Source organism: Apostichopus japonicus, chromosome 5 (assembly GCF_037975245.1).
Source record: "Apostichopus japonicus isolate 1M-3 chromosome 5, ASM3797524v1, whole genome shotgun sequence".
In the NCBI taxonomy this organism is placed as follows: Eukaryota; Metazoa; Echinodermata; class Holothuroidea; order Aspidochirotida; family Stichopodidae; genus Apostichopus; species Apostichopus japonicus.
In genome coordinates, this window is record NC_092565.1 from 21,535,499 (window position 1) to 21,542,925 (window position 7,427).

A 7,427-nucleotide genomic window follows, 5' to 3' on the forward strand; every position below is an offset into this window, starting at 1 on the left:
ACATTGACACCTCCATTCACACCTTAAAAATGCCGTGACAGATACGTCCATTCTACCGATTTTTTGGGGTTCTGATCATTCCCGTGTAACTTTTTATTTTATAGTTGGTAATTCCCGTGGTGAAGGTGTTTGGGAACCTAACATTTCGCTGTGGGAAGACCCAACTTACATCAGTTCAGTCAAGGATACTATTAAGGAGACAATCAGTAACCATCAAAATCACAACCTATAAGTCTGCTATGGGAATCATGTAAAATACTTATCATAAGATCAGTGTCACTTGCCTATTCTTAAGCTGCAGCTAAACAACGACAATTTGATGCAAGTGGTTGATAGAAAACATCGTATTTCTTGAACAACAGAAAACACCACGTATTTCCTAAACTTATATAGAGAAAAGGAATCAATCTTATAACAGTATCAAGCAGCTAATTTAAGATAATAATGAAGCGATAGCCAGCCTTGATGCATTCTAAAAACAGCTCAAAAATACTACAAGGAACTCTGTACTAAAGACATGGACGTCAATTCGAATACATTTTCTAATTTTTAAACTTTTTTACTTTGGTGTATATGTATATGTATACGTATATATTTATATATATATATATATATATATGTTTATATTTATATATACATATATATATATATATATATATATATATATATATATATATATATATATATATATATATACAGGGGCGTAGCGAAGGGTTTTTTGTTGGGGGGTGTGGAGAATTTGATTTGCCGACGGATCTGGAAGAGGTGACTGAAATGGGGGAGGGGTCTAAGGGGAGGGGTGTCCCCCTTTTTTTAGTTTTGAAACGTCCTTAGATGCAATCTGGTGCATTTATTAAGTCATATTTGATTTACCGACGGATCTGGAAGTGGTGACTGAAATGGGGGAGGGGTGTAAGGGGAGGGGGTGTCCCCCTCCCCTTTGGAAATCTTTTAGTTTTGAAACGTCCTTAGATGCAATCTGGTGCATATTTTAAAGCAGCATTTTGCGTCCTTTTCTATGATATTTCTCAACCTCACTGACTCCACTATGCCATAACGACATACATAACTAGCGTATCTATTTAAATCTTACTTCAAATGGTGGCATTAAAGTCGAAAAATGTGCAACTTTCAACTTTGTTTTTCTCCAAGATATTTTCCGTTGGGATCCCAATAAACCTCGCCCATGATATGAATATTTAAATACTACGAACCTCATTGACCAATACGTAATACAACACCAAGCTTGATTTGTGTACAGTCTGTATGGCAGTTGTAACAGGGAGTTCCATAACAACTCCCTGATTGTGCCAACGCAAGACTTCAATCTATTTTTAGCAACGGCTCATAACTAAACCTGCATCTCTGATTGGTTGAATTCAAACTAGTGGGTTTGGGGTACTGTATGCGATTAACTTTAAATGTGGAATTTTGTCGTGGATACTTTTCTCATTCTCTGCAGTTCTCCATAATTACTCGCCAATTAACGATGTTGGCAGGGAAAAACTTGGCCGATATCTTAGTTTGCTGTTTTGTGATTGATATATGTAGAAAACTCGATGGACATGTCAAAAAAGTAGAAAACGGCGACCAAACGCAAAATGCTGCTTTAAGTCAAATTTGATTTGCCGACGGATCTGGAAGTGGTGACTGAAATGGGGGAGGGGTCTAAGGGGAGAGGGTGTCCCCCTCCCCTTTGGAAATTTTTTAGTTTTGAAACGTCCTTAGATGCAATCTGGTGCATATCTTAAGTCAAATTTGGCACGGAAGGAGCTCCCGTTCTCCTTTTCTCTATTCAGCTTTCCTTCTTTCTTCCCCTTCCGCTCTCTTCACCTTTTCTCCTTTTGCCGACAGACCCAAAATTTGCCGACAGCGACCAAATTATTGGGGGGTGTGACACCCCCCACACCCCCCGCTCGCTACGCCCCTGTATATATATATATATCAATTAATTAATTGAGTAATTGATTGATAGTTTGATTGATTCAGTCATTCAGTCTTGAAAATTATAGAATTGATGGAGCCCTTTAATCTACAGTACGTTATACAAGAGCAAGAACTTGTATAAAACGATCCGTTGGAAATGTTACAAAGATTTCGTTCAGTTCTGATTATTTTAAAATACAAGCTTTATGTATGTATAGAACTGAACCTGTTTGTTATCAGGGAGAAAGTAATGATAACAATCAAGTTATATGATTAAGAAATAAGCCATCGTATAAGTTAGTCAATATAAGAACATAGCCACCCTTTTGCATGCACTCTGTAATACTAATAGTGGCATCTCCCATCTCTCTACTTGTGTTGGATCCCTTCAGTTAACTTCGTTGTTTCTTTCCAGATAAATGATAAACAGTATTGATAATTTCTTCTGCCATACAGGGAAAAAAAATCTACTTTGTCTTACGAATCCTGCAAACAAAGTTAACTTCTTACCGTTTGCTAAAGTTGTATGTATATGAAACACGACTATATATGTTTCTCCAGTTAGTGATATTAAAGTTTAAACTAAGTAAACGTTGAGTTGAACTCTAGGGAAAATGTTCTCCTATGCCCTGTCACTCTCTCCACCCCCTCTCTCTCTGTCTTGATTCTTTTAGTACAACGTCACTTGAGAAAAACAAGTTGTCACTACATTACTTACCAAAGAGAAAATTAAAATGTTGGCTTGCCGTCCGATGCTATCACGAAAAAAAAACCCGAATACAATTTGGTTATTTTGAGAGTTCCACGTTGTTTACTTCATAATATGACACTGAAACTCCATGGAATATCTAAAGGTTGTAATTTAATGGGACTCTGTGAACGATTAATACGTTTTTATGGTGATTACGAACTCTTAGGTGCAAAGGCCACGAAAAGCTCAATACAATCCTCTAATCTGTATCGTCCAAAATCTTCGTTTGAGTCCAACAGTTATACTGTTAATGCAATACCACTCAACCAAACTCGATGATATCAACCGAATGGCTTAAATATTGCACAACTAACAGTGTCCCTTTCACATCGTCATCTCGTTTCTAGGAACAATAGAGCATAATGTGACGTCATATACCTTTCGTCGATGACATCATCAGAACCCCCCCCCCCCCCGTGCCGTTACGCCGCTGTGTCGCATAGCTTTATCCGAATAAGTTACCACATTATTCTTGTCTTCAGTATTGCGAATAGCGGGAATTCAAAGGGAATTTCCCTCAATATGCGCCGGTCAGGACAATAGCAAATATGTCTATAGACAGACGCAGATTGTTATCGCTATCACAATTTATTTTGTTGAGGTTGCATACCAATCAGGTTAGTCAGAAAAAAAAACCTAGTTTTGGGTACGTATAGTTGGTACATATTTATATTTACTCCTTTTATAAACCATTCCATGTCTTTAACAATTGTAGCCATATGTGTAGGCGCGTGAAAGGTGACAAGGTAGTTTAACTTTAGAAAGCGGCATATTTCTCCACCCGCCTCCTCCCACATCGTCCGACTACACTCTAACAAGAGTTGCACTGGTATATACGGCGTTGCTTTGATCCTTTGATTTAGTATAAACTGAGTGTCATGAGGGCAATCAATCGATGAATCGATATTTGGCATCATAATCCTCATAATCATCCTTGAAATAGCCTTACTTAAATCGTACAAGACTGCAGCTGCATAGTGCCAGCTTGAACGCATCTCTGCATGCTCCTAAATCTGCTTTAATTAAAGGGTTATTTGTTCAATGTTAGCTAACATTGTTGGAAATATTCTGCATGTTTAGGTCAAACTCCCAATCTAATAACGTTTTCTATTGTGTATATTCATATTTTAAAACTTTGGATGATATTGTATCTGGCAACAAAAGAGTTGGTGATGTCATCATGGCACCTGATCTGAAAACATCGTTGCTACAATGGTCATAACCATTTATCCACTGAGGAACAAAATAGTATGAATTAGTGACGTAGTGATGAAATTAGAGAATACGTCGACAAAGGGCACAAAGGGATAAATCAGCAACAATATAACAATAAGAATGTCAAGCCTTTCAGCAAAATCTACAACCAAAACGACATCACACCTCCAGTGATTATATGCAAGCAAATTATAGGTTATACTCATTCAACCAAATTTCTTTAGTTACGAACAAGAAACACCGTACATTGAGAAAAAGCTCTCAACTATATAATGATTATCATCATAATGATGGCAATTCTATAGCGCTCACTTCTATAGAAACTATATGCAGCTGCGCTTAACATAAACACAACAAAACCCTAAAACAGTACTAGTGCAATGCAACCCGGAACAGATGTGTTTTAATTAAGTTTGCTCCTTAAACTCGTGAAGGAACAATACGACTGCATTTTAGTGGGTAAGCTGTTCCACTCCTTTGGACCTGCCACAGGAAAAAGCCCGATTACCGAAGGTCTTCGTCCTTGTTTTCGGAACAACGTAATTAGTTCCAGACCTAAGAGTTTACCTTTTTTAATAAGATAATTAACCAAATATTTTGGAGTTTGGCCATTGACAATGTCTGAAAAGTATTCTGTATTTAATAGGGAGCCAGTGAAGCTCTTCTAAGACACACAGTAGCACTATCAAACTGTTCTTGTTAAGGAACAGCTTGGTGGCAAACATTTTGCACTCTTTGCAAATTGCAAAGGGATGAATTAGGTCAAACTATTTAGTGTATAGAAGATATTTCCTCTTCAATTAGGTGTGACATGATCTGTCACTAAAGACTATCCCTTTAACAAATTACTTCTAGATTGCTTTCTTTCCCGGTAACTAACCATTTAAACGGATATTCGTATTCATAGGTAACCTGCTTCAATAGTTTCGGTTTCTGGGTTCTGACTTGAGCGCATTACATCGATTAGCTTATACTGGGCAGTGAAAAGCCGTTTTACATTGTTTTACCGTGTAAGCTCTTCTTGTATGTTCCTTCATGAAGGAATTAACAGGAAGTGCAGTCGCAAACTCTTGCACTCAGTACCACTTTGTTCATTCTTGTCCTTTAAAATCACTTTTGCTTTGTTTGATGGTCAAACGAATTGTCTGTACCAGTAGTTCAATGCATGGATCAGATATACAATGAAAGTTGGTAAAAAACAAAAATAATGACTTGAATTTTCATTTGTATTATTGTACTGTACATCAATTCAAAGCTGAAACCCTTCCTTTTTAGACAGCATTACTGCAATATTTAAACTGTGTATTTAATTCTTTTCATGTGCAATACTCCAACAAACTCAAACGTGCATGCTTTTTATTTTTCATACTCATTTATATTGTATTTTATTCTGCATTTTTACTACATATTTTGTGTCATATATATATATATTTTTATTTGCTGTTATACATAGCGTTTTAGAGCACTTTTGTGGATTTTACGCTTTACAAAATAAATTATTATTATTATGACATGAAACCTATAATTCGAAAATCAACCATTTCTGGAGGAGGTTTACTTTTCATGCCGAAAGTATAAACGGCAAATAAACTTCTTTTTGTCACACACACACACGCGAACACAAATTTAAATTGATCTATATCTGCGATTCATTTATTTGCAATTACCTCAGTACTAGGGGTGGCAGAAGAAAAGAGAATCGGGAGGGGAGGGGGGTGAAGAAATGAAAGAATGTGTGACTTACATATGATATATATATATATATATATATATATATATATATATATATATATATATATATATACTGTACAATATAGTGTAGTATATACCGTGGTGTTACTGCTATGAGATTCACGCTTACAGGAGCGATCATTAGATAACACACATACATCTACGCACATATTATATATCATATATATTGATACCTCTTCGAAACAAGTTTGTTTATAAATCTTACCTATAATAATGACTGCATGCTAAGAGAACGTTCTTCAAATACTGATAAGTCTGTCATATTCGTGTGATGCCAGAGATTATGGTGCTCCCCTCGACCTATTCGATCATCTTCGTCCACTCAGTTCAATGTCGAGTTTGCTGTCACTGCATGCATGGTCTTTATATATATATATACCATGGTGTTCCCCTATTCAAGCACAATGAGTGGCGCAATGTATTACAATGTAAACATTAGCCGCTCACTATGGTTACAAGTTATATGGAATATATATATATATCTATATATACTGGATTATTCATATGGTACATTGTCAAGTGCTCCAGGAAATCACGCAATGTGTGAAACAAGCAGCTTGGGTTAAAATGTCATTAGTAACAACTAGAGATTACTATTTTATACTCAACTAGAGATAACTTTGTAGCATAAAAGAGTTTTGAATCAAGATTTTCAGCATTGTCACAAATATTGCTAGAAAATAGAAATATTGGTCACCCGTGTTCAAATTTCAATAGACATTTACAGCTTTTTTAGTTACCAACACCGAGATTAGTTTTCTGTTTTTGCCAGCTCTATAATTTCGAGGATCAGAACTCATTTAACATTTAAGCTAGAAGCCTACTGATGACCATTAAGGCTTCACCATGTAATGGTCATCATGGTGGCATAGTTAGAGCCAGTTAGATACTATTTTCCGTCTGTTTGTCCTCATATCTCGGGGAAATGCCTCTGCCCTCCCCCCCCCCCCCCAAGAAAAAAATCCAACAGGACTTTTTTTAAAGATTTTTAGCAAAAATGATTTGTTTTTAGAGCTTTTGTGTTGAAGAGCACGCACAGAAGTACATTTGATAGGAAAATTGGAACAATTGAGGCAATTTTTTCGGACCATTTTAGACCTTCAAAGGGCAGCGTAGAAATGTTTTCTTACCAGTAAATAAAGATGCTTGTTAACCACTAACGGAAACTCTCGGCTCTAATATGTTCATGATACGAAGAAAAAAAAAGAGAATTAGGCGGACGAACTAATAGCCAATGTTCAGCTACCAAGAGAGGCGTGGTGTTTACCTTGTGAAAACTATACTAACAATGGCTTAGAAACTACTTTTACTTTGTCGATTTATGATGTGTGTCATATCGAAAATAATATAGAATACATGCTTTACCTCGTATCAATTGTTAAGTTCACCCTGGTCACGTTATAGGGCATCATGTGACCTGTTCGTTGCTAAGAGAAGCAGTCATATGAAGTATAGGCTGATAGCGACCGAGTATTCTCCCTTTCTAGCAAACTATTTCAAAAGGAATCCTCTTGATTGCGAGCCAAATCCCTCGTATGATAATATCTGTCATAATTGCTCCAATTAAAAATTCTTCAAATGACTAATTTGAAGGGAAAAATGCTAAAGTAAGATTTAAGTAAGAAATTATAGTAACTAAGGAACTTAAATTTTGTTTTTAAAACGTAACTAAAGATATACTATATCTACTTCGTGATTAGACACGCCTCGAAATTCAGGTTATTGACTGGCTAAGTGCTACTAAATAGATTTTGCCGCATGCAAATAGAACAAAAGGCAATGG

General features: G+C 36.2%; 1 protein-coding gene across 2 annotated transcripts in view; it reads right to left on the reverse strand.

Moving 5' to 3' along the window:
* The window catches only part of LOC139968028 (uncharacterized), a 15,950-nt gene extending 9,934 nt beyond the window's left edge, over positions 1–6,016 (reverse strand). The window contains exons 1-2 of one of the 2 annotated variants that reach the window (XM_071972317.1): positions 5,850–6,016; positions 2,645–2,774 (exon numbers count right to left, since the gene is read on the reverse strand). The gene's annotated coding sequence lies outside the window, so the exon portion shown is untranslated. The remainder of the gene's footprint in view (positions 1–2,644; positions 2,775–5,849) is intronic. The other variant, XM_071972316.1, reaches the window with a different exon arrangement.
* Positions 6,017–7,427: the final 1,411 nt, after the last annotated feature.